This window comes from Anser anser (genome assembly GCF_964211835.1).
Source record: "Anser anser genome assembly, chromosome: 5".
Lineage (NCBI taxonomy): Eukaryota > Metazoa > Chordata > Aves > Anseriformes > Anatidae > Anser > Anser anser.
Genome location: NC_139725.1, coordinates 7,750,076 through 7,776,557, shown reverse-complemented (window position 1 = coordinate 7,776,557; position 26,482 = coordinate 7,750,076). Strand labels below are relative to the sequence as shown.

Here is a 26,482-nt window from a genome sequence, read left to right as displayed (position 1 = left end):
AGTGCCTTGCAGAGCCCATAATCTGTCTTTCAGCTTTTGTGTTTGACAGCACCATGGGGATTCTGTGGACTAAAGAAGGTAGTCTAAATACGTATTTCCACAGGCCATAATTATGAATGAAATTCATGTTTCTGCCAAACTGGTTTTGCTCCCTGTTTGACATCCACTGTTCTAGAGTGAGGCGTGTCCCACTAATTGGCTACATCAACTACAAAGATGAGGAAGGAAGCAGAACCCAAGCTAATATGCTTTAATCTTTTTTTTTTTTTTTTTTTAGTCTGTACTGGTACTGCTGGAGCTTGTAGTGAAGAGAGAAGGAAGCAGCAATGGGGATGGGGCAGTGAGGAGAACACAACAGGGCTCAGCTGCAACTGGTATCCTATAGGGACCTTTCAGCTGACAGGATTGTCAGTGTATGAAATTACTTTCACCAGCGTGGGACTGGCGGGAGCAGTGGCATCAGATCTGGTGCTTGAGTAGTATTCTCTGAAATAAAACGTTGTGGTTATTTTCTCTCCTTGATCCCCATGTCAGGTGTGGCACAGCCACTCACTACAAAGAGCCACGATGCTTCCTTTGCTCTAAATCCATGAGATACAAATCCAGAAGTAGTCTGGAGTAGTGAGCTGCACGTTCATTACGTTAAACTCTGATACGGGCACTGTTGGGTTTGGAATACGGAAAACATTACCATGTTGGAAAGGTGTGGGATCTGTTGCGGCTTCTGTGTTGCCAGAGATGGTAGTGGTCTTTTACCGTCAGTAGTTGGGGGAGATGTCTTATTTTGTTCCAGCTGTGCCTTTTCTCCAACTCATGCCTTCCGTTGTCATCTTCTCCGTTTGATTACTGTAGGCCATCTCGGCAAGAAAGCCACGGTAGGAGACACAGTACGTGTGCCTTGTTCCAGCTACCAGTGACTGAGGCGCCGGTGCTTGTCATACAGGTAGAGGCTTTCCATAAGGAGAGCGCGCGGAGGCGGTCGTGCGTCCTGCAGAGCATCTAGGCTATGGGTACGGAGATGCAAGCGGTCCCAGCACGTGAAGGTACAGGACTCCTCTCACCTTGGGAATCGCGCTTCACGATGACAGTGTCAGGAAGCTAAGAAGAAGGGCATCGAGGACATGCAGTGGTAAACGATGAGGATATAATGTAATCAGTTTCTTTCGGGGACAGGAGAGAAATCTGTCAGGTTTTGAAATTAGTTAAAGGGAGAGAAACCGATTTAGAAATGTAGTGAATAAGCAGAAAACAAACACAGACAAGTGAATGGTTAGGGTGAATAGTACAAAGTAATTGTAGCAACCTACATAGTTGCAGTAATGCATGTTATAGCATAGTGAAATGTTAAAGGCGGGGACTGAATCCCAGTCTGCCCACCACCAGTTCCCTTGCTTGAACTGCCTGTCATTTATGTAGCACAACATCGCCTAGTGTTTTTTTTTTTTTCCTAAGCAGCATTTCAGCTTTCCGAGCGAAGGACAGCCAACCCACGTTTAGGCCGAACAGCTTTCCTCGGGCCTCGTTGAGTTGTTATTCCGGGATCTGGGCAGGGCTCCCGGGGGAAGCGGCTGTTCCTGTGCCGCCGCTCGCCGGAGCGGTGTCGGCGCTCAGCACCGGGCGCCCGTCTCCTGGTGGATCCGTCGGGATGCGTGCTGCCAGGAGCTGAGACGTGCTGCCAGCAGCTGCCGGCCGCCCTCCCGGAGCTGGGGCCTCGGCACCCCGCGTCCCGCTGGCGCTGGGGGCGCGCTCCGGGCCGGCCGCAGCCGGGGCTGCCCCGGGAGGGGGCGGCCGAGAGCCGCGCCGGGGGGCTCGGCAGCCCCGGGGGCTCCTCCGGGTCCTCTCCTGCCGGGGCTGCGGGGCCTTGGTCCTGTCTGACAGCAGGAGCCGCTTTCTATGAATCGCCCCGTGAGTCACAGCTCGCAGCAGTGAGCCTCTGGGAAGCGCTTAGCTCTGCCTCGGTTTAGAAAGTGATGTACATCCTGCTTTTAAGGGTATTCGTACTCAAAGCAATAATCAGGTAGAAAGCAGAAGCACATGGAAGGAAAACCCAGGCTTCAAAGGATGATCGGAAAGGAGAGGGGACTTCCCAGGGTTCAGCACAGCAGTTGTCATCCAACAAGCGAGGAGGAGAACAAAGCGAGGTGGGGCAGAGCGTGCTTGTTTGTGGTTGGCACTGCACGCTTCTGCAGACCGGCCTTCCGCCTTGGCTTTCTGGTGCATCTTTGTTCTGGGCGTAAAAGCATACCGGGAGCCTTTTAAAAGCATAGGGTGGGTTGCAGTAATTTCTGACTGATGAGCGGTGATACAAAATTTAGTGTTCATTGTGATTATTAGAAATAATACTGGAATGCTTCAAAAATGCTAGTCATTAATCACAAAAATTGTTTAGGCATAGTGTTGCTTGTACTTAGATGCTTTCTACTTAGCTTAATAATCCCCTCTTCATAAGGTGAGGGTGTAAAAGTAAGTTTATAAGGCATTACATGCTATTCATTTTCATAATACGTTGGAATACATAAACACAGAACATCACAGGTTTCCACCTCAGGCTGTTTTGGGTAGAACTCTTGTTTTCTTAAATACAAGCTGTCCACAAGCTCAGAAGCTCACCCTGCTGACATAAATCCTACCTATTCAAGTGCTATGTTTGTACAGCCTAGAGAAACAGGAAAGGTGGAACTGGGCAGGCGGTCCACCTGTGCCGGGGGTGGGGAGGTTGCTATGTGACTGTAGTATTTGGTGTTTTACTTGAAAGCCCAGCTCCAGGAAACAGGGCTTTACATAAGACTCAATCAATCTTTCTTCTAAGTTTGTTTCCTTGTATTATGAAACAAAACTTGATTTTGTGATCCAGCTATATCACAAATTCTCAGAAGCGTAGACGCAATGTAAAGGAAACCAAAGTTCTGGGTTGTTTAAATCTCTTTATTTTAGGCAGACTTGGTTCATGAACCCTAAATACCAGTCCCTTGCCGGTGCTAGAATAGCAGTCAGCCCCTCTCCACGTTTGTGGCGTGGGCTGGACAACTTGATCCACAAAATATTCCCTGCTTCAGTCCACCTGCAAAGCCTACTGTGACTGTACTGTGTCCTAGCTTAAGCTACGCTTCTGTCTCTAATGCAGCTACTGTCAAAGTTCATAGCTATCAAAGGTTATTTTGAAGAAATAACCAGTTTCTGACTCCTGCGCAAGCTGCCTCATACCGGTGATGTTACCTAGGCCAGATTTAGACTTGCATGCTGCACTTTGGATAACAGCTCTCTTTGAGTTCATCCCTGTGTAAATTTACTTTGGCAGATCGCATGCCCTTTGAGTTAAGGTTTATGTTTTTGTATTTAGCTATAAAGCGTTTGGGTACCATGGTGATTAGATCACACAGGCAGACAGTTAAATCTGCGCTTCATGTAAGCTGACAGTGCCAGGGTTCCCTTTCATAAGAAGTCGGGCTTTGTGTTAGCAAAGCTGTGTTCTCTAATAAATAAGGTGATTTCAAGTGTTAGATGTGCGCTATTTTTCAGTGAATTAAAAGGTACACAAAGGAAAGGAGGTGCTTTTAAATTTTCTTAATTAGCTAGACTTGTAGTTAGCAGTGAAGTTACTGCTTTTGAACCTGCCATGACACTTCTGCTCAGCCACCACATGCTAAAGTAGAATTTGCTTTTTTTCTTTCTAAAATAGCATAACACTGCACTTTGGAATCTTAGTTAAAAGAAATGTCTCAACATAAGTATAGGAAAAATATCCTTATGGTCAACAATCTGAGAAGCATTGCCTCTTCTAAGCAGCCCTAATTACATATTGATTCTGTTAGAACGAATCTTACATTACAGTTCATTCATGTGACACTTATGCATTTTTTATTTTTTTTCCTCATGTTATTCTGACAGTTTTTAAATAACGAGTAGATATGTGTGTACTCTGAAAACGTCGTTTTATTTCATTAGTATACTGAGGACAATGAGGTGGAAAAGGGAATGTCCTACAGAAGTCATATTTACATATTAGCTCTTGTTCCAAGCAGTAATTTTCCAGAGACTGTCTGGGGACAATTCCTGGGGGAGGAATTCCTCCCCGATTAAGGTATATATTATCAAATACTTCTGGAGAGTTGCTATTGCAACACGGTGAGGCACTTCCAACCCTCGGTGATGAACTACTGGAAGCAGTTTTTATCCTGTGCTGTTACCCCAAATGTAATGATCCTGCAATGATTTAATACAACATCAAGTGCGTCATGGATTATTATTTGTTTGCTCCCTAACTGGGAGTGATCTGCCTTTATTCCTCATTGTTCAGTCTTTCCGTTGCTGCCCTTCTTGCAGTCGTTTGTCCTGGTTGTGTTCCTTAAGCAACAGAACAATAGCTGCTGTGTATCAGCAGCATACATCCATTCCACTGCAGGAAATCTCAGTGCAAGCTAGACCTGAAGTGAATGAATACCACGACTTTCCTTTTCATTTCTGTATTTTGTTAGAAATTAAGAGCATGGAAGGATGTATGTATCCCAGCACGGTTTGGGAATGCAATCCACACAACCATGATAGTGTCAGGAATATTGTCAGTGCTAATTACCTTGAAAATCCAAGTGCTCGTTGCAACAACTGTAGCTTTCCCAGTTCCAAACATTGCCAGCGGATCTGCAGCCATTTAGGAATCATTGTTGTCACAGGATGATAGAAAGCAGCCTCTGGTCTATTGTTGGGATGCTAAAAGTACCATGGGACCCTCTCACAAAGCTACATACATATAAAAAGCTCTGAACTGCCTGTGGGTTGAACATATTTTCTCAAAATATACTTTCTGCAATATGTGCTCATGTTGCTAGGTGTTAAGTGGCCTGTGTAGGAGTCACTGGTCTAGCAGAACAGAACCAGTTTTGGTCCATGGGTCTGCGTCACAAAGTCCTGCAAAGTTGCTGCTAATCTTCCTGTACTTCAGCTCTGAAACAGCTTCTGAAGCTCCCATTGCTATCTCCTAGCAGAAACGTCGAATGCCTAAAGAGCAACAGGTCTCTATCCTAGTAGTTAGGGAGAGCAGAATCCATTTGTATGTCACACAATGACCTCCCCCGCGTTGACTTCGTTGTTGCTGAGAAATTAATTTCAAGGCCCTCCTTTGTCCCATGTTCCCCCACATTAACAGAGAAGTTATTGCTTACCTCCTTTCAGGTGCAAGTTAGAAATAACACACGTGCTATGGTCTTGTCTTTCTCAGAACAGAGAAGCAAGCAGCTCTGCTTGTCTACGTGCTGGTGATAATTTCCATGCTGGTGCAGCAGCATAGAAGTTATCAGCAATGGAAGGATGTATTAGTCCTGCTGAAAAGCACGGCATAGCTCACTGTGGTTCGCATAATGAAGACAAATGTTTGGGGAGTATGATATGCTGATGACTGTGCACATGTGATAGACTGAAGGATGGCACACTTAATAGTGTCTAGTAAGTCATTTGCTCATCAAAGGATGTAATCATCTTGAGAAAAGCTGAAAGACAGCAGGTTTGGCTGGTTGTGTTAGAGTAGTTGAAAGGTTTAATGCATTGTGTATGTTGTCTAGCTCAGTGTGCTGTGTTTTTTTTTCCCAGCTATATCTTTATCCTTGACTTGGCTTTTTGTTTCTTTCTTTCCTGTATGACTCATTCTTATAATACCCTTTCATTACTATTACTTGCTGTTTTTCATAATGACTCCTCTTCCTTCTTTTTGCTATCTTCCTTTTCAAGTTTACTTTGTGAATTCGTAGGTTTATAAATTATTGATCTCTTCCACGTTTTTCTTGCAGAAGCTAGCTCTTCATACTAGTTACCAGTGTTAAAGAACTATGCCAAAGCTATTTACCAAATCATTGCATACCTTTTCTTTTCCAAACATATTCAAGCCTGTAGGGGAAAATGCTGCTGCATGCACCAGAAAAGTGAGAACTCGGTGAGAAATGTAAGTTAATACCAAGAGTTAACGAGGAAAAATGTCACTGTTTTAAGTATAGTTGGTATAGTCAGAAATGACCCTTAGAATCTGATACATTTTGAAAACATATTTACTCATCTCTTCAAAGTTCGCAGAAGAAAACCATGGGTTAAGAGTTGTTAGAGCTGGTTTTATCCCTCTCCTATTAACTCGGTTGAATGTACTTCATTTGTTCTGTTTTTTTGGATCTAACTTGTATTAAAAAGGAGGCCATATAGCACATCACAGTAACAACATTAAAAAAAAAAAAAGAAAGAAAGAGGCATTTATAAAACCCAGTTATGAGGTTGTTGGGTGAAAAGGCAAGTTCAGTCCTTGATTAGGAAATCTATTTGTTAAAAGACCTGTTTAAAATATTTAATAATATTATATTTAATAATATTAAAAGTATTATTTCAAACAGGCGTTAGGAGCTATTTGGGCTGGTGCTATTGTTTCTGTATGCTCAGAGCATTTGCTTATACATTCTTCTCGTAGCTTGGTTGTTGGACATAGGGTTCTAGAAAATAAACTGAACTGTTACCAAACGTGAGACATAAGTTGCTTACATCTAAGGTGATAGCATGTTTCTCAGAGATATTTGATAAAGCTTTCTGGTAGCATTGCCATCTATTTCAGTAAAACATCTGAGTGACAGGGAACAACAAATGACTAAGAAATTACAATAATGTCAGAATGAGGAATGAAACACACGTTTGAGAGAAACAATTTTTTATTTTAGGAATAATACTTTTTCTGAATTCAGAAATGATTATCTGGATATGTAGGGCTCCATTAAAGCAATTATTTTGTTTCTAAAAGATTGAGAGTAAATACATTTTCCAATTATGTTATGAAAACAGAAAGATGAAGAAATACTTCACATACTTGTAGAATGATAAAATTCAGAGAAAGGTTTGTGTTACTTTTCTGTGGTCAGTACCTGTAAATAACTGTAGGATAGCCTTTGTGGGAGGTGCCCAGATTTCTCACTGGGGGTGAAGAGGAGTTCTAACTTGTTGGCCGTGCGTGTAGTTCTCTGGGGCAGCGCAAACATACAGAAAATATCTGAAATAATATCTATAGTGCAGTGTCAAAACACATAAGAATGAAACCTGCCATAGGCTAGGGCAGGTAGCAAGTGCTCAAGGGAGGATCATCAGTTTGCACAGTTAGTAGTGTAGGAAAGAGTAGTAGCTCTTCCTTACTTTCTCTCTTTAGACAATTTTGTAAATAAACTGTAAGATACAAAGCTGTGATCTTCAGCATGTCAAAGCCTGTCTTCTTGTAAGGAAGGAACTGCTTGTTCTTCCTCCTTCAAAATGTAGATACTTTTGGACCATGCCTGAAACTTAGTCAAATCCATCTGTAATTAAAGAGTGCTGAATGCTTCTTAAAATTGTAGTGTAATTTGAAAAATACTATCAAAGTAGCCATGCTTGGATAGACGTTAATAAAGGAGGAATAAGTCCAGACCTACTGTGTTTGTTCTTATCTTTGGATTAAATTCTGATCACAGAGAAGTCAGCTGTAAAACTTGCAAAGATCTTACTAGTGGACTGCTCTAAGGAGTTGCTTTTAATTTGTGGCACTTCAGCTGCAGAAGGGTGTTATTGTAGATTCAACGTAGCCTTCTTGTTTTGAGGGCAACACTTTTCTGCACTTCAGGTCTATCAGATCTTACGGACTGTTGTGTTTTTCTCTGATCTGCAAGAATAACATCTTCTTGTCCCAAAGACTTAGCATAAAAATGTAAAGAGGTGCTGCAGTTGTTCCAGAGGACTTCATATTTTTGACAACCATTGGCCCTTCAAATCTTTTTGGGAACTGGCTATCTAACATTCTTTTGGAAAAAATAAATCATAAAATGATTATTGAACTGGATGTCTGGCCTACATCCTCGGACTGTTTCCAGACCAGAAAAAAAAAAAAAAATAGAATAAAAGCAGTCAGTCCAGACTGGTGTGGCATGTCTAGGCAGTTTGACTTGGGGGAGAAATAAACAGCTTTTCTAAACAAGGTTCCACTTACAAAGAGCAGAAAGGTAAAAGCACCGGAAGGTATATTAGCTTGTGTCTTCACTTACTTTTTAAACTTTCCCTACCAGCTTTTGAGAATCCTGGCACATCCATTTCTGGTATTCATAAAGCATCTGCCCTGCCTGCCTTTTTCATTGCTGTCTGTGTGCTGCTGGTGGTATGCTTGCGGCTCACCAGTTCTTTACTCTCCGCTAGTTCCTTTGGCAATTCAGCTGTCAAATCCAGAATGTGGTTTGAGAGCTGTAAAACTTTACTAGTTTAGTAGATACTGAGCTGGGATATTTATTTTCCTTTCAAGACTTTCCCTATTCTTCCTAATGGCTCATGAGATTTTTTGGGCCTTTTTGTTTTTGTGTGTGTCTTTCTTACACAACACTTGATTTAATAATATGAGTTCAGACAGGGTAAAAAAAGAAATGGAGATGACGAATCAACCCAAACCCAGTACACATACTCGGGTCATTTCTGTGGTATAATGTGCAAACCCCAGAGCTGTGCGAAGCAGCGCGAGCCAGGCAGTGGCACATGTCCTGGGTGACAGTCTGCTCTGCCTTCTTTTTGTAAATGTCAGGGGAACAAGTAAAGAGCCACATCCCAGACACTGCTAAAGTAGCTTTAGGACTACAGACTACGTGCCATGGTACTCATTAATTTGTGCCCTAATTACCTCAGGTTATCCTAGTGTAGGAGTTGTTACTGAGACAGCACACGGACTGCTCTGTGTCTCCCATAAAAGCAAGTCACCGGGGTGTGTCGCGCATAAACGTGCACGGTGGTGCTGGGTTGAGAATTGCTCTTTTTTATTTATTTCTTTTTAGTTGAAGACCCTAAATGTCTGAGAAGAGAAAATGGGGATAGAAATAGTGTGTAAAAGAATGCTTTACTTTTATATATATATATGTGTGTGTATATATATATAATATATATATATATTTGCATTTCGCTTTACTTTTGTGCCCTGCGTTATCTGCTTTGGGTGGAGGAGAGAATGGAAGTGCAGCTCATCAGCTGACCTGAGCCAGCAAGAAGCTGCTGGGTGGGTGGCTTTATGAAATGGTAGTCTTCTCACCTGTGAAGTCTGATGCTGAAAGTTGAGCAGAGCCATTACCACGTTGGACCGGGAGGAGTGATTTATCCATCTTGTACGGAGAAATTTCTCCATGGAGCAGTGTTTTGTCCTCGTTAGCCTCACGGAAGCACCGAGTGACCCAATGAAAGATACGATTGTGTTGTTCTAAACAAATGTGTTTGTGAGAGTTGAAGTAGTCTGCTGAAGTAACATCTTGTACTTTTGGCTAGAAATAGCTGGGAAGCAGAAACATTTTCACATAGCCCCAAATGAAAGAGCAGTCTCCAGAGACAGGCAGCAGACACAGTTCCTTCATATTAAGTCATAAGTAGCATATAGTTGTTTGTCTAACCTTTACATCTTTTTGCGTCTGTACAGCAGATGTTAATGCACATGAAAATAGAAAGTCTGAAGCTTATATATTCACCCTTGTTTTGTATTTTAAAGCGTGCGTGCATGTATCTCTATGTATAAAAATATGCATGCAAGTATGTATGACAGGCCCCTTTAACAATACCTGTTTTGTTTGCATCATGAACAGCTGACTGCAATTTATCTGCTGTGTCCTCCAGAGTCCATTTTGTACTTGAACAGTCATGTTGCTCTTGCTGGTGAGATGGACAGAGTGTAACTGGAATTACACGGCACGCCGAACTGACAGGCTTCCTGCATACGCCATCTGTTATCTTGGATAGGATCAGAAAGGGTTTTTTTTTCCTTCCTTAAAGTGGGGTATGTGTAAACGCTGTTCTACGGTGGCTTCCATTTGCAAGTCCTCCTGAAAATCCTTCTGAAGGTGTAAAAGGTGGGGAAGCTTTGCAGGTCGTTGCCTATACAGGCTGTGCCGCCAGATGTATTTTCTGCTCAGATCCTGTGTTCTATCGCACCTTTCTTTATAGTGGCTAAATGTTTGGAGAATGTCAGCCTCAGACAGGTAATGCGACATCTCCACATAGTGGTGCTTGTTGAGGTACCTAATGTCAAAATTACTTGCTTTGCAAACCACTGCGTGTTGCCTAACACTTTCCACCCTAGGTTCCACAGTTGCCGCAAATGGTTCCCAGAAATTAAAGGTTCCTTTGAAATGCACTCAGGTTTTTGTTAGTAGGATTTGGAGGTATTTTGGAGTAGTTTAATTTGCCGTGGTAATGAAGTAATTAGGGCATATATGAGGTTTAAGACCAGCTTGAAAGACCTGGGCGGAAGTGTATTTCAATGAGTGTGTTGGCTGGTTCTAGTACCTGTTGGGAAAGGGCTCCTTCCCAAACTAGTCTCCCACCTGCTGCCCAGTTCCCCCAGCAGCTTAGTCAGCCAACTCATTAGAGACTGTAGTCAGATGGCAAGCAAACATGTAGGCACTCTGACTGCAAAGGGAGGATTAAAAAATGGAAGGAAAATAAAGGCTGAAGCACAGAAGCGCTAGAAAGACGAGAAATAGTTCTAAGGACTCTGAATTCCTGATGGTTCTCAGCTTGATTAAATGAAAAATTTTCTTCCTGATCATAACTGTTTGTTTAAAATACTGGAACAAGAAGTGTTAGTATAATAACACATGGCAGCATCCCTGTGTCTAAAAAGGGTAGGTAGAAACAAAATGTATTCTGCTCAAAACACATGCAGAAAGGAGAAAAAATGGAGGAGGGGGTACATAAGAGGGCATGGGTTTAGCTGGGGTGTCCAAGGCAAGCCTCCACATCTACTGAGCGATTTCCTCAGAGGCTGTTACATCCACTGACTTCCATGCACAGGTCTTACTGTACCCAGGATGTGGATACAGGAGAAAGATTAGCTCTGAAAAACAAATTTTAAAATAATTGCTTTAGAGTGATTTTGAAAGACTTTTTTCTTCTATTCAACCATTAAATGGAAATATCCTGCTGATGACTCCAGCATGTTTTTTAATTGAATAATTAACATGGTTAATGGGCATTCAGCAGCATTTTTGTTGGTAATCACTGGATTTACTAATCTCCCAGAAGGTGGGATGATTCAGAATCGTTTAATGCCCCAAAGTAGATGATGATTAAAACCCTACACACAAAACTAGAAATAGAATTGGATACAAATGCTGAAGAGGAAAGATGAGAGAGCTTCAGTGGAAAAATTGGGGGGGGGGGGGGGGATAATAGTTCTAAATGCTAGATACCTATGCGATTACACTTTAAGAATTCGAAGATTCCTCTGCCCCACTTTGCAAATGACCAAGCCTTCCTTCTTTCAGAAGAATCTTCTGTCTGTGCTAGGTCTTTTGCAGGGATTTGCTGCTTGCTGTGTGGAGGCTGGGCTGGGCTGGGCTGGTAGCAGAGCACTCAAGAGCACCACATGGCCGCTACGTGATGGGTTTCAGGAAGGATTCAGCGATCGTGTGTGTACATATAGAGCGGGTGCTATACCAGTCAGCTGCTGGGAGTGAGGTATGTAGTAGCTATCTGGTGAGCTGTGTCACGGTGAGGAAACTGAAAGGGTTTTCGTGGGGAGGGTTAGCTCATGCAATCGATGATACTTCTTTCCATAAGAAAGCGTAACGAGCAAATATATATCCTGGGTGTTCTGTCTCATGGCTCTTAACAGAGTTGCAGGCCCCAGGGCCGTGCTAATACATGAAGTTGTACAGCTTAGGTTAATCTTTGGTGTAATATCTTTTGCTGCAGTAATGCATGCTGGATACAGACCACTGCTAATGCTCTGTGTATCCCTTACTGCATATCACTTACAGTCACTTGACAACAAGGGGGGCTGCTGCTTGCTGCTGGAATTAAGTCTCACAGTAATGAAGAACTAACAGAAAGCTGCTTTCTCTCCCAAGTGCAACAGGTATTAACATTACCTTCCTCTGGGGGAGGTAAAACAAGAAACTGTGTATGACAAATATTAGTCCTATCGTGTATTTCACTACAGGAAGACAGTTGTGCTGAAGTGACTGAGTGTAGGATGAGAAACCGAAGAGAATAGGCACTGATTTACTAATCTTATTTGCAGTCTCCCTAAATCAAGGCTAATAATTTACTTGTAAGTAGTCTTTTTACAGGGCTGTAGTGGACACTTGGGACTTCACCATTGGTTTCAAAAGACTAGCGATCAAGTTCACATTGACACAAGTAGGACAGGACTGGATTTCTCTACCCTGTGCTTCTCTGACAAATTCTGTCTACTAAAATACATGGGTGTGTATTTGCAAAATTGTTTGCAGGCTTAGAAAAAAGTTGCTATACAAAGGCAAAGAGTGTTATTTCCCAATTTAGAGCCACCCTTTAGTTTGTGGCAAAACATCTGTCATGAGATCGGGAATCTCTAGAGAAGTCTTGTCTGCTCCCATAGAAGTTTTTACAGCCCAAGATGCTGACGAATGGTCTCAAGGAAGATACAGTACAACAGTGGGCTGGGCATTCCCACCAGTGCAATCTTAAATTGCTCTGACTCTTCTCAGGCTGTGATTTCTTCCAGGTCTGAGCATAGACCAATTGTTGCTTGTCCATGGAACGATGAAGGACAAAGTACTTTACTTTTAGTAAACGATTCTGGATTAGATGACAAGTCAACGGCTTTCATAAATAATCCTGTTACAATAAAAGGATATTTATATTTTACAATATAGCAAAGCAGCGTGCATGGAAACTAGTTGGGACGTTTGTCCACATCACTGTGTCATGGTAGTTTGGCAGCTTCTCTGTGAGTTTTCCCAGGACCAGAATAGCGGGAACGTGGCAAGTCAGTAATACTGTACAGTACAGTGGTGGAACTTGGAGGAAAATTTATGCTGTGTCTGTTGGGATCATGTCTGCCTCTAGCAAGTAATGTTGTTTTCTGTCTTGTATCAGTGCTCTTCTGGAGACTGATCTACAGCAAAATAAAACAGAAATAGCTTAACAGAGAGAGAAAAATGGAGTTGGAATGCTGCTTTTGATGAGAGAGCAGACTGTGCAAATGCATGAGGTGATAGAAGAGCTAACATGAGTTTTGTGTACTCTTCACACACAGCAGGAAAGAATATTAATTTCTTCTGCTATGTACACCTGAAGACAAGCATTGTCAGAAAGCAGATGGGCAGGAGGGCCTAGATGACTATCCCCCACATCAGGCTTCAGTGAGATGTGGAGGAGGGAGGCTGCAATGACTTTTGATGACAGGCAGCAGGCAGGTCATGAGATTCTCTTCTAAGTTTCATAGCAGTTGGTATTTCTTCTAAATCTTGCTCTTCTTGAAAAATACATGGTAAGTTCAGTTTCATTTCTATTTGAGTAACATTTTTAGAAAAGAGAACAAAGAAGTAAACTTCAAAAACACAAAGCCTGGAATTTGAACTAACCCATTATTTATTATTTTGAGATGGTTTGGGTGTCTGGCTTAAATTGTTAACAGCCACAATTGTGGTTGTTTTAGTTTCTTTATCATGGTAGTTTTCACAAGCCTGGCACCACGTATATTAACTACTAAAAGTTCTGATTCTGCAAATTCTTGTCCCCAGAAGATTACGCTGGGAATTCTTCTGCAGCAATTACTCATGTGATTAAGAGTCATTCATGTAAATACATTTTTACAGGGCTAAAAGACTCCCTAAATTTTGTAAGCTATTGGGTGTATATATAGGGATTTCTGAATTAAAGTTTTTACTCTAAGGCTTTGTTCAATATTATCACTGACTGAGCCTTCCCACAATGTGCCTTCTGTACATTTTCTGGTCCTTTCTCTTCTCCTGACTCTTCCTCCTTTGAGAAGTCATGATCCTGGAATAGGTGGTTTTAAGCCTGAGTTTTAAACTCCAGGAAAGAACGTGTTATTAGAAGTGAATATACCTCTCTGCTCCAAAAATTCATTCGTTTAGTGCTTTAAAGTACAAGTGCTAATGGTAAATAATAATAATAAAACTACATTACATTATATTTTGTTTCATCATTCATCCTAACATTAAAATCTAATGCATTCAGTTTTAAAATAGAGAATATGTGGGGACTATACAAATTAATTCACATAATCGGAAGAATAGCTGTTGGTTAATAATTAAAAAGTTTTTTACTGAATATGCAAAACTGAAAATAATCATGTTCTATCTGATTTCAAAGATTCTTTTAATACACTTAAGAGTATTGTTTGTCCATGTGCTGATGGAATTACTGGAAATTCAGATTTGTGCTGGTGGACCCAAGTACTTTTTTTTTCATTGTAGTTACCTTTATTAAGGATGAGAATATTTGCATTTTTAGCTAGCTACTAATATCTTGAGCAGCTTGGGATTTAAAAGAATATTGTGTTTCACTGTTCATTTAATCTGTTTTCATTTTCATAAGCCTGCTTGGCATATTATAGGATTGATTGAATGACATTGAATTATGATCTGCTATCTGAGCTGGGTTTGTTTCTCCAGCGGCTCGCGTTTTAGCATGCAAAATTTTTGAATTAAGGTTGCATTAAAAGGTAATGCTGTCCCCTCATTTGCATATGACAAACATGAGGCTTAATTGTTTAAGAGAGAAAATTCATCCCAACTATGAACATGCCCCAGGCTGCAAGAAAGGGAAAAGAAGTCGTGCCTTGAATTGCCTCGTCTTCCAGCGCTACTGCCAGAATGAAAGTAGGGCAGTGGGAAGTTTCCTCTCCTATTGTCTTGCAACTGGAGAAAAATACAGGTTAGCCTTAAAACTTCTGGGGGAAGTAGGATACTAGGCAGCATTTCCCGGCATTTTGTTGAAACTGCTCCTGACTTTAAAGAGAAGAGTAGGGAAAAAAAATAAAATCACCCCTATTACTATCACTAGAAGCTTGATAGAAGTGCTGCCTTCTAAACTTGAGTTTTTTGTTTTTTTTTCTGGTAAATTATTACTGTTGGCAATATGCATTAGTTTATGTTACTAGAAGATGCTGGTAAAAAAAAAAAAAAAAAAAAAAAAAGAGGAATAGCTTATTTGTACCAGGGGCAACTTAAATTGCCAGGATTACCCAAACAGACTGAGTACAAGTGGTGATAGGCCTTTTACAGACTGTTTGCTATGAGATTTTATGTGCCTCCTTCCACTTCTAAATATTAAAATTCAAGCTGCTAATATCAGTATTGAATGTTTTATATTGTTCAGTTTGCTTTGTTTATTTTGTATTTTTATATAGGTTATATACAAAGAAAAATCTATTTTAAAAGCTGTTTAAGAACTATGTCTTCCATCTGGCATGAAGAGCATTTCTAGAAGGGAGGGGAGAGAAACAGAGTACTGTCTGAGGTAAATTTGATAGTATAAGATGGGATAAAACAAGAGCACTTAGACTAATTTAATTAATGCCATGGTGAATTTAAGAATATGGTGTCCTCTGCAAGCATAAACGTAGATCAGTAGCTGAATTAAGGAAGCAGTATTAGACTGCACCTGTTGGGTATCAAACTGAATTCAGACCTTGTTTCAGTCATGCAGTTGGGACTGGCAGTTGCTGAAGGGATTAAATTATTTAAAGCCTTCAGCTGGCTAGTGTAGGCTAGCAGTAGCTTATAAAACACTTAATCTATTTTTTTTAATCTGTTCATATGTTTGCTTTACTTAGACAGTAAAACTATACATGACACACACCTGCCACATACTGAAGCTCTTTGTCAGATATTTTAAATTTATCAATTAGAGCAGCCTCTAAACTGTGACCATTTGGGTTTCTTTGACAATACGCTTTTTGTTAGCCTGTAAGTTTGCTTTGATGCACTCAAAACCAAACATGAATTATGCAGACATACACTTTTTTCCACTTCTCTTTAAAAGATAGGTTCCATTCTAAGGCAAATGCTGCTGTCCAAATAATTAATTTTTAAAGTTACCATTTGGTTCGTGTCTTTAAAAAAAATAATAAAATAATTCCAAACAGTTTGGAGTTCAAGAACTATTTTTGCAATTCCTTTAATCTAGTTCAAAAATAGGTAATAGTATTTAACTTGTAACATTGTTTGTAACATCACTTGTAACATCACTTGTTTCTAGAAAGCTAAGAGTAGTTAATGGTTAGTTACAATATGGATTGGGCTGAAAAGCAATCTGGATAGCTGTGCAACACGGGATTAATTAGGTAAATCCTCTTAGGTTTGACTAGCCATTGCTTAGATCTACAGTTCTTGTCATTGGTTATTCCTATTAATGTCTTCTTTCTGTCAAAGTTGATTGTTCTGGTTCCAGTTTTGCCTCGTACCCTTTTGTGTTAAAGTGAAGTACTACTGAGTAGATTTTGTAGGCTTCCAAATAACAAGCAGAATAACACCTGGAGTCAATTCAAATTAATGTTGGCATTCTCTGAAAAATCTTTTTAATAACAACATTGCATATGGTTAATTTCTATTTCGTTCAGCAAATGATTAATTATGTCATCTTATTTGGCCTTCAGTGTTAAATTATGGGACAAGTAGGCATATGTATCTGCTAAAAAGGATGAGTAAATGCTTATTCATGGAGATGAGATGGTTCCTGCAGCATGCTCTTCATAGAAAGCATATGTTGTTGATATTTCTGGCCAAGCCTTAATTGTCTTTCTTTTTCATTACACTGTGAAACTGTGATTTTTATTTCTGTAAAATTAGTTTTGTGTAGTACCATCACCACAGAATAATTTACTGAGTTAATCTACTCTAGATTTTGTTTGGAAAATGTATGTGATAAACTTGTGAAATTTAAAGTACATATCTCGGAGTCATTTGACTAGTGTTCCTTATCTGATGCTAAAACTTACTTATTTTACTAGAGAATATGCTACTCTGCAGGAGTAAGAAAGGAAAGAAAAAACAAGAGAAAAAAAAAATCAAAGGCTCCACAGCCCTGAGGCACGGAAACTAGCAAGTTTAGGACTGTAGCTAGATGGCTCAGCAAAACAATAGTAATAATAATAGAAAAAGATGCAAGAAGGCCTGTGAGGAATTGAACGTTTCAGTGAGTGGTGATCAGTTTCATCAGTCCTGGGATTTCCTGGTATTAGACAATGCTCTGTACATTTCAGGGCAAGGCTTTGTATTTGATAACATAGCGTAGCATTAAAACTGAAAGACCGGTATCTTAGTTTTTACTACTGCTTCTGCAGTGCAACATCAGTTACAATTTATTGCGAGTAATCTTCAGTAGTCATCTAAGTATCTTTTCTCCTATAAGAAGGCATTAGATCTGAAATGCTCTTTCACCTTGAATGACCTAGGAGACTTTTCTTCATCTATGATTCACCTAATATGATCTATAAGAATGAATTGGGTTAGCTGCTGTCGTGTCTCTAGACCAAAGGAAAGTAAAATTTAATTATAATAGAAATGTAACTCTGAGAATGCAACACTCTTGAATAGAGAATCAACTGAATTTCACGCACGTTCGTAAAAACGCGCAGGAAAAGACAAACCAGCACCCTAGAGGTAAGAGGCAAGTGGAAGACGAAGGCGATTAAATGCTACCCTTACAGCCTCCGATTCCTGAAGGCCAGGCGGGAGCCGAGCTGGTTTCTGTGCAAGACGAGAGGCACTGCCGTCTGCCTCCGCCTGCCAGCCCCTGGGGACGGTTCCAGCAGCCTCCCTGGCCGGGCTGGGAGCACAGCGTGTGCCCTGGCACACCTCTCTGCTGGAGGCAGCCATGGCAGCGGCACAGAGCGGCGCTGCGCAAGCCCCCGTTCCCAGAGTAAATCAGATTTACGGCACGACGAGAGAAAGGAAGGATCTCGGCCTCGGTGCGGGAGGGAGGGCTCTGAATCACGCAGCCCAGAAGTGCGTTCTTAATACGGGATAGGAAATGATTAAATGCGGTTAATTTTAACAATGCTAAATTTCTACGGCCCTTTGGCGCAGCCAGCACCGTGAAGTTAAATACCATCTCTTCTTATTCAAAGAAAATCAAAACTTTGCTGATAATGCACGTGATTTTGTACTTCCTGCCAGACCACTACAGAGCACTATTATTTCCCTTAATTGTGAAGTGAATTTACTATCAAGCTCACTGATGGGAAAAAATTGCATTAGTTGTCCATTGTTTCTCTTTGATTCCTTGGCTGGTTTTCAGTCCTGCCCTCTAGCTGGGCTGTCGATGGCATAAAGCAACAGCACAGCTACTGTGGACACACGGAGGGTGCCTCGGCTCTTTCTTGTAACGGCGTCGCGAGAGGAAATCCTGCAGGTGATGGAAACATCTGTCACCATGTGCCGCTCTCCTTCCGCGACTGGAAGGGACAGCTTGGAAAGCATTCAAAAGGCTGTATGGCTCTGGCGAAATCATACCAGCTTGCTGCTGGGATGAGAAAGATGAGCTTGGGCTCCCGCACATGAGTTGAGTGTCTTCCCTTTCTGTCTTCTAGGTGATGGCTGGGTGCAGCTCCCAGGTCCACTGTCTTTGTGGGTGTCGTTCCTATCCTGCTAAGAAACATTTAATAGAATTGAGCAATATGGTGAAAACATGGTTGGCAGCAACCATGGTTTTCCTTAGCTACTGCTTGGTCAGGAACTGGTACTGAGGCATTTTCAGTTAGTTAGCAGCTTCCTGCTGTGGGATGGCATGTACTGCCTGGTTTCGTTTTGTTTGCTTTGTGTGTTTTCTTTAAAACAAAAAGTGAAAAAACATGCACACAATTTGCAATACTTGCACATTCCCAATGCCTGGGATGGAGTTATGTCTGAAAGGTTCCCGTATGGAATAAAAAATAAGCAGAGTTTTTTATTTAGATTAAAACCTAGATCAGGTTCAGCAAGTTTTGCAACACTTACTTTTCTTTTCAGTGAAATACTGCTTAAACCTGGTTTTCCATTAAGAAAGACTGATTCAACTAAATTGGAAGGATTCATAAAAGTATAGTGATTTTTGTAGACGTTTATAATAATGTCAGCATGTTGTAATGTAATTAAACTGTTGCATTTATGTCTTTCTTTTCCAATATACTGCAGCTCTGTCACTTCTGGGGGCCGTCTTGATGATTCGTGGAAGAATAATTTCTTGGATGTCTAAAGCAAGCCTTTTTGGGGATGTGTTAACTAGGTAATTTCTGGTACCAGTTACCTCTAACTAAGTAGAACAAGTACACAGAGGACTATAGAGAAAGACCCGTTGATTTTAAGATGTCTGGAAAAAATAGTGAACTTCTCATTGTGATTTGTGGAAAGAAGTTGGAAGTTTTCTGTGGACTGAAATTAACCATTTTGAAGCAGCATATTCTCTGGAACAGCTTACTTTAAATTGTAAAACTATATGCTCTCTAGCTTAAATAAAATAATACTCTGAGCTAATATTCACTTAGAATTAGAGTGAAAAATAGATTTCATTTTCTCATGTTAAGCTAATTACAAAATTAAGATTTGAATTGGAAGGTTAAAAAGAGGTCTCAAAAATAAATCACTTTTGAAGCCCTACGACCTTGTTGCTTGTATAATAAATGTCAAGCTGTAAAAATTATGCTCTGGAAAGAAACTAAATTAAAAGTACTATAGAGAAAGGAGGTTTGCCAAAGATATTTCAATGAGTAAGCTTGACTCCACAGTCACTTAGCAAGGATGCTGATAAGGTACAAAAGTCAATGTAAAATCATTGTAAATAATGTAAACGCAATTGATGCTAGAAATGACAGAACTGAGTTTGCTAGTCCAGAAGGCATTTCTGAGGCTGCTGTTGAAGCATAGGCATACGGAAATGAAAAAGGATAAATGACCACGTTAACTGCAATCCAGATACTCCAGCATGATCAGAAATACAGCTAGGAGCTTTTTTTTTTTTTTTTCCTTAGCTATACAAAACAAATCAGTTAAAGGACATGAGTTAACCTGCTTATTTTTAAGCACCAATTAGTGCAAAGGCTGCAGACATCGATTAAATTAGTTTTAAATGCCTGGTAGTAAGAAATACACTGTTGAAGAACTAGATAACTAGGCAATTTCCTACTGTATTTTTAATTAAAGATAATATTTTGAGCTTGAAATTGAAACATGGGAAAGTTAAAGAAGTAATTCTTGAATTAAACTAATGCTTTTCAGTATCATCTGAGTGGAATACTACTCTGGCTTAAAAGCCTCGTAGAAGCAGCTAAAGCAATCTTTCACACATGTAACAGATACAACTGTTTAATAAAATATGAATGAAGAGCAGCTCGCACCCTGCTGTGAAAGAGTTATTAGTTTCTAGTATAATAGATGAATTTGTATCTGTTGAAGAAATGCATTTAAATGGTAAAGAACGTTTGATAGTTGTATTTCATATGTTAAAAAATATTTATACTGCTTTTCAATTCACAAGTAAATAGCTGTCGTCATGCCAGACTATTAAAAAAAATCTATATTTTTATGGCATGTAGTGATGAATGGAAATACACTAAAAATTCAGGTTTTTTTTTCCACTTTAGCCTGTAAATTTCACTCTTAATGTACTGGCCTTTGGGGATAGATAGGTATGATTGTAAGCAGTGCTGAAAGAAATAGGGAAAGATCCAAGTAAAATCTTCCCACCAGGGTCAGTGATGTAGTTTCTGAAGATTTTGGTGAGACTGGTATTCTGTTTCAAGGGGGTTGTGCAGTACACACACTTCTATGTCTTTCGGGAGAGGGGAAGTGTTGGCAGCCCAGCCATAATGACTAACACCGGAACTGGCAAACTTTCTTCCTTCAGGAAAGGTGTCCTGAGGCAGGCAGCTGGTGTGCGGGTAGACTCTGCCTATAGTGCTGACCAACATCATCTCCTTTTTCCTTGTATATTCCCCTTTCTGTCTGAACCTATCTGTTGTGTCTCACCTAATACTTAGGTAGCAAGTTCTGTAAGAAATTATTCAAAAAAACATCACTTTGTTTTGTATTTTAGGTGACTCCTGACCATGAAATTCTGGTCGACAACTTGGACTGCTCTGCTAGAGTTACTGTCACTGTGCCCACTGAAATTAATGCTGTTATTCCACGTATTTACAGTAAGTCCTGTTAATTAGTAATTTAATTTCTGCATTGTGATTTTGATCAGGTTTTATGTAGTAGATACACACAAAGCACCAGGAGATATTTGACCAAAAATGGGACTTTTACTGTTATTCCAGCATTGTTCGTCACAGCTGTAAGCATAAGAAACTTGATAAAATATTCAGTGAGCAAATTTTCTTCAATAATCAATAAGCATCCGGAGCCACATTCATCCTAGAAATAACTTTACTGACCATAATGGCTCTGCACCAGGAATTCATTTAGCCAGCATGGCTTGTGCTGTCTGTAACTGTCCATTAGCTTTCTCTCCACGGTGAGATGTTGAGGTTTGTGCCCAGACCTGACTTGGCCCTGCTGCCGCTGGTCCCTTCTGGAGGTGTTGGGATTAATGGTGAGCGCTGCTGTGGGCGAAGGTTGTTAGTCACGCAATTTGGCTGTTATCAAGAAAGCTAGACGTAAGGGGAAGCTGTGTGAGGTGCACGGGGTGGCTGAGGGGCTGGGGCACCCCAGCTCCGCTCCGCTGGGGCCTTCTTCCAGGCAGCGGCTCCCCGCTGCCTTGGGGCTGCCGTGCCTCTTCCAGCGCCTCTCGGCCTTTCCCCCTGTTGTAATCTCTGCTTTCTTCGCCTTCCAGGTGTTAGTGAGAAGCAGGCAGATAAAAGCAGATGGAAAGCTGGCTGACGTGTACAGTAGGTACTTGTGGCTTGAAAAGAAATGCCTTAAAACGTGCCCAATGAATTAATTGGCTTTTACTATATAGAAAGGTCAGTTGAAAAACCCATCCCTGTTGATTAAGTAGTGTGGCTTTTTTCATTTTTCTCATGCCTCAGTATTTGAATATTTCAGTCTGTGCCCTAACACTTGTCTTTTAGCTATAACCTTGAGTTGCTTTTAGGTATTTTGTGAAACATGAACGGTAGGTGAAAGACTTCCTCACAGGATGCCCTTCTAACACATTTTGAGTTATTATCCAGAATAAAAATGCTTACTATTAAATGTTCTACATGCACTACAGAGTGTTTACGACAATATTTAGTGTTTACGAAATTGAATTGAAAAAACAATGCAGATTTTTAATTAAAAGGTTTGGTTGTGTTCAGGTAAGTATTTTTGTATGTTAAAAATATTTTATAAACTGCATATAGAAAAATAAGTCTATAAAAGTGCTTTTTGTTATTGAACTAGGAAAAGAATAAATTTATACATTGAATAATAGTTGTCTAGAATAGCTGTACATGTTTTCTTCCTTAACGTTCGGTGCAAGATGCATGAATGGAAGTACTTTAATCTCTGACAGATGCACTATTTATGTAACATGCCAGTTTTATCTTATTCTAGACAGAATCAGTTTCTATAAGGAAAAATAAATCTGAAAATGGTTTTGAAGTTCAGTGCACGTATTAGAACTGTATAAACTGTGCTTCATAAGTCACGAGCACAGTGCTGGCAAAACAAACATTTTTACATGCACTTCCAATTTTCTGTTTTTCTCGAGAGCTTCAGTCTGTATTAAGTAGCATCTGAAACTGATGATGTGGGCTTTTATTTGTTGTTGCAAAGCTCTGAGGATAATGTAAAAATGTTTGCACATATATTCAGTAGAATCATTGTTATTATATAGCAATGCTCAGCCTGGTGTGGTAATAATTTGATGCTTTGCAGTCTCTGTCCCTTCATTTTTCTCACCTGTTGTATCTCATCACTGATTATTTTCATGTTGAATGTGATGTGTCTATGACCATGTTTTTATTTATAGGTACAGGTTTGCCATTTTCCTTTCCACTTCTGCTCTGTCATCTTCTAAACATCAAAGCATATATATTCAGGGTACTTCTGTCTTCCAATAAGTGTGTTAATTATATCAAAACATGATAAAACCAGAAAAATAAACTGACTTCCTGTCTGCCTTCATCCTAAATGTGATTAAAATGCTACATGGGTACCCATGCCTTCTTCAAGATGGTATTTTAGTATACTCTACACATGTTTTTATTTAGTCAAAAGTCTCTGTAATCTAAGTCAGAAAACAACAAGAGCTAAATCTTACTAGAAACAGTAAGTTAAAAAAAAATCATCAAATGAAAATATTGATAAACCTTTTCCTGTGATTTAAATGCTTATAAACATAGAACATTACAGGCTAAAATAACCGCAGTGCCAACTGCACATGCAGTTAGCTACGTAGCAGTGTTACCTTATCTTCCCCTCTATTGTTTAAAACGATATTGCATACGGGCTACCGTATTCTGCGGACCGTAAAGGCAGCCTGCTGCTATTGTGCTAGTGATGTGATACTTTCTGCCAAGTGTCTCATTACTGGGAGTGGACACGGTGTGTTTCACTCGGTCAAAACAATCCATTAAAGTACTGCTGAACATCACGTTTTCTTTTGGAACAGACTTGGACTGTTAATGGTTTGGAACAGAAAAATAACAAAAAAATATATGCAAATCAGTTTTGTAATGTGAAAAAAATTAATTAGAATGCTTGTATCTCAGAATAAACAAATTCATGGGAAAACATATTCTTTGCTAAACAAGGAAATGTTTTTTTCTTATGATGGCTTGATCTCATTTCATAACTCATGTAATTAAAACGTGCCTTTTCTGTTGTTCATTGCAGGAGGCAAGTCTCTAACGTGGTAATTTAAATCTTTAACAAAATACCAGTTAAAAATCTTTGAATGATGGCTCATGGGAGGAAAATAAGGAAAAGGCTCTAAGATAACTGCTTTTGAAATGTAGGAAAACATATGGCTGAGTTCCTGATGTGTTAAACTGCAGGAGGCTGCAGGTGAGCAGTTGAAAGCTTTGCGTATGTCGTTTCAGGTAGGACTGCTCCTCGGGAAAGTTTTGTGCCACAGACAGATGAGTAACAGGACCTTACCCCAGTGCAACAGTAGCTTTTGTGTTTTAATGTGGTTGGATTTTGGGTGCCGCTGAGCGAGGCCCTGGCTTGGTCCCCAGGTGCTTGCAGGGTGAGGCAGGATGGAGCAAGGCGGTGGGGCCCTCCGCCGGGTTGTCGTGAAGTGGGCTTGCATGTGGTCCAGTGCCTGCCCCCCCGGGGTTCGGTGAGTCTTCACCCCAGCCCTCTGGGGGGAAACATGGTGTGCTCTCAGTAAAGGTTGAACTTCTCCTCTTTGCCACAATGCAATGTCAGTCTCAGCTAGGAGTCAATGAATCGGACTATTGACTTCAAAAGGCTTTGGAATATGTCCTAAAAGCACAACCCCAGAAATCCTTATTCAAGTGGTTTTACTGAAGTAAATAGAGTTACTAATAAGCAACTACTCACTAGAGTAATGCAGGATTATGTTTAAATTCAGTAATTTGACTGCCCACTGATGTTTAATGACGTTTATTTGCAGGAATGATGCATTCTGGAAAGTGAGGTCAGCTGGAACACTTGTGGTGTTCATCCGTCTGCAACCCTTGATCTTGCAATGTAGCAGTCACTAAAAATAGGAGCCATTACTCAACTGTAAAAATGAAATGGTTGGCAATATTAGTGGATGGCATACTATGAATATTCACAAGTGTGGGATGCAGAAGTGATGCTCATTTCAAAACAATGGTAAAAAGTACGATATTTATTCAAGGTTTTATAAATTATCACAGCATCATAAAAAACTTAATTTAAAATATTTTTTTAAAAAAGTTATTTTTCTCCTTCGTAGGAGAATGCGTCTCATGGTTTTTGAATTTAAGTAAAAATACGTTCGTCCAATGTTTTGATATTCATTTGGTAACGTTATTTTTACTGCCTAGCTGCCAAGGTTAAGTTTACATTGTAATGTCAGCAATGTTAAAGCTACATTTTCTATTGTTTGGTTTGATTCTAACTATAATTATTTTTCATTGACTGGTTTGGATTATATCTTTCTGTGTTTGGATTCTCACAGTTTTGTTGTGTAGTACTCAGGTATTGTTAAATATTCTATTTGTCCTTGCCAAATGCCTGAAAAATAGAAACATTAGATTTTTGTACTTATAACATTTGTTAGTCTTATTAACTTCTTCAAATTCTTTCTCTGTTGGAGAGAGAAGAAAACTGTGGATATAGTGTATACATATATGAAAGACACTCATATGCCACAATGGTTAATAACTACCTGAAAATGGCAAATTAAAGTAATAAAGTAAGTAAGTTTCATGAAGATCTCATCTTTCCTTTTGGATCTTCTAAAGTATGCACGAGGAATGACCCACTTCTGCAGCTCTTACAAAGAAGAAAAACAGATTAAAAATGAAAGTATTGACTGAAAAATATAATACCGTGATACATCATTATTTACATGATTCAGTAAAGGCATTTAAGCTACCTTGTAGAATACTGCATTATTCTGACTTTTTATGGTTAAAAAGTATGTAAATATGAATGAGTACTTAGTGTAAGCAGCTTAGCACATTGTGATGAAGCATTTGTCAAATCTACACCTCTTGATGTAAGATGAGCACAGTGGAATTTCAGAGCATCCCTGGACAAAATCTTCTGTGACAGTTGGCAAGGTGCTAATTTTATTAACCATAGCTGTCCCCCTTGGTTGTTTTAACAACAGTGGCTCTTAAATCTTAAAAGAAAAATAAGGTCGAAAACAACCAATCATCAGAAAACAAACCGAAACAAAAAAAAAACCCTGCAACCAACCTCTGCAAGTCCTTAAGTGGAGTAGTAATCATTTGTGTAATTTCGAAATAAATGCTTGATATTTTTCCACTTCTGTGCATTTTCAGCTGCTCGATACATAAATGTCACTCATCTATAGTGTAGTTATGCTGCCTTTCTTTGATGATGTGAAAAATACGGGTTCCACCTGGACAAATGTTTCAGGGGGGGAAGCTCTAAGTTCTTGTACAAAATTGGCTGTTCTGTATTTTTTTTGAGGTAAGCATTTATTACAAAGTGAGAAGAGGCGGTTGATCTCAAGTAGATTATACAAGGCTTTTATCTACATGATAACAAAAAAGATTTTAAAGATTCCTTCTACATTTCCTAAGAGCTACCACCACTGTGGTCACCCTGCCATTATCTTTGCGCACAAGACCAAGCGTTGTTGCTTAACACTTGGCAGAATTTGAAATGGCAATGCCAGAGTGGTGCGTGAGGGCATTAAGGGCTGGGGGAGGTACCAGCAGAAAGGCAGGTGAGCAGAAGAACATTTTCAGTCTGGTTTTCTTCTTTGTAAGAGCCACAGATGTGGGTCACTCCTCAGGCATACTTTGGGTGACCCATAAGGAAAGGTGAAGTCTTCATGAAATGAACATTGGCATGTGCATACCCCTTGCACAAAGCCTCAGAAACCACCACTAGCCCTTGGAAAGTGTCTTTTGTCCTTTAAAGTTTTAAGCCTTTTAAATCTTACGGAGGAGCCATGCAAGTTAAACAGCAAGTAACCAAATGCACTTGTTTTCTTCTTAGTCCTGTATTGAAGCTGTTTTGATAAAGAAAGTATTCTGATGTGAAAAAAATAAAGTGGAAATAACAGCTGTAATTCATGTTTCACTATGCATGCTTATTTTTTCCAAATGACTAATAACGTAAACTGCATAAAGAAAACTTTT

The 26,482-nt window shown here is 39.9% G+C and overlaps 1 long non-coding RNA gene across 1 annotated transcript; it reads left to right on the top strand.

Annotated features, from left to right (window-relative positions):
- Positions 1 to 863: 863 nt before the first annotated feature.
- Positions 864 to 26,482, top strand: LOC310900240. The gene is made up of 6 exons (XR_014584941.1): positions 864 to 2,141; positions 18,918 to 19,008; positions 20,815 to 20,917; positions 21,556 to 21,685; positions 23,544 to 23,714; positions 24,289 to 26,482. It is a non-coding gene; the product is annotated as an uncharacterized lncRNA (long non-coding RNA).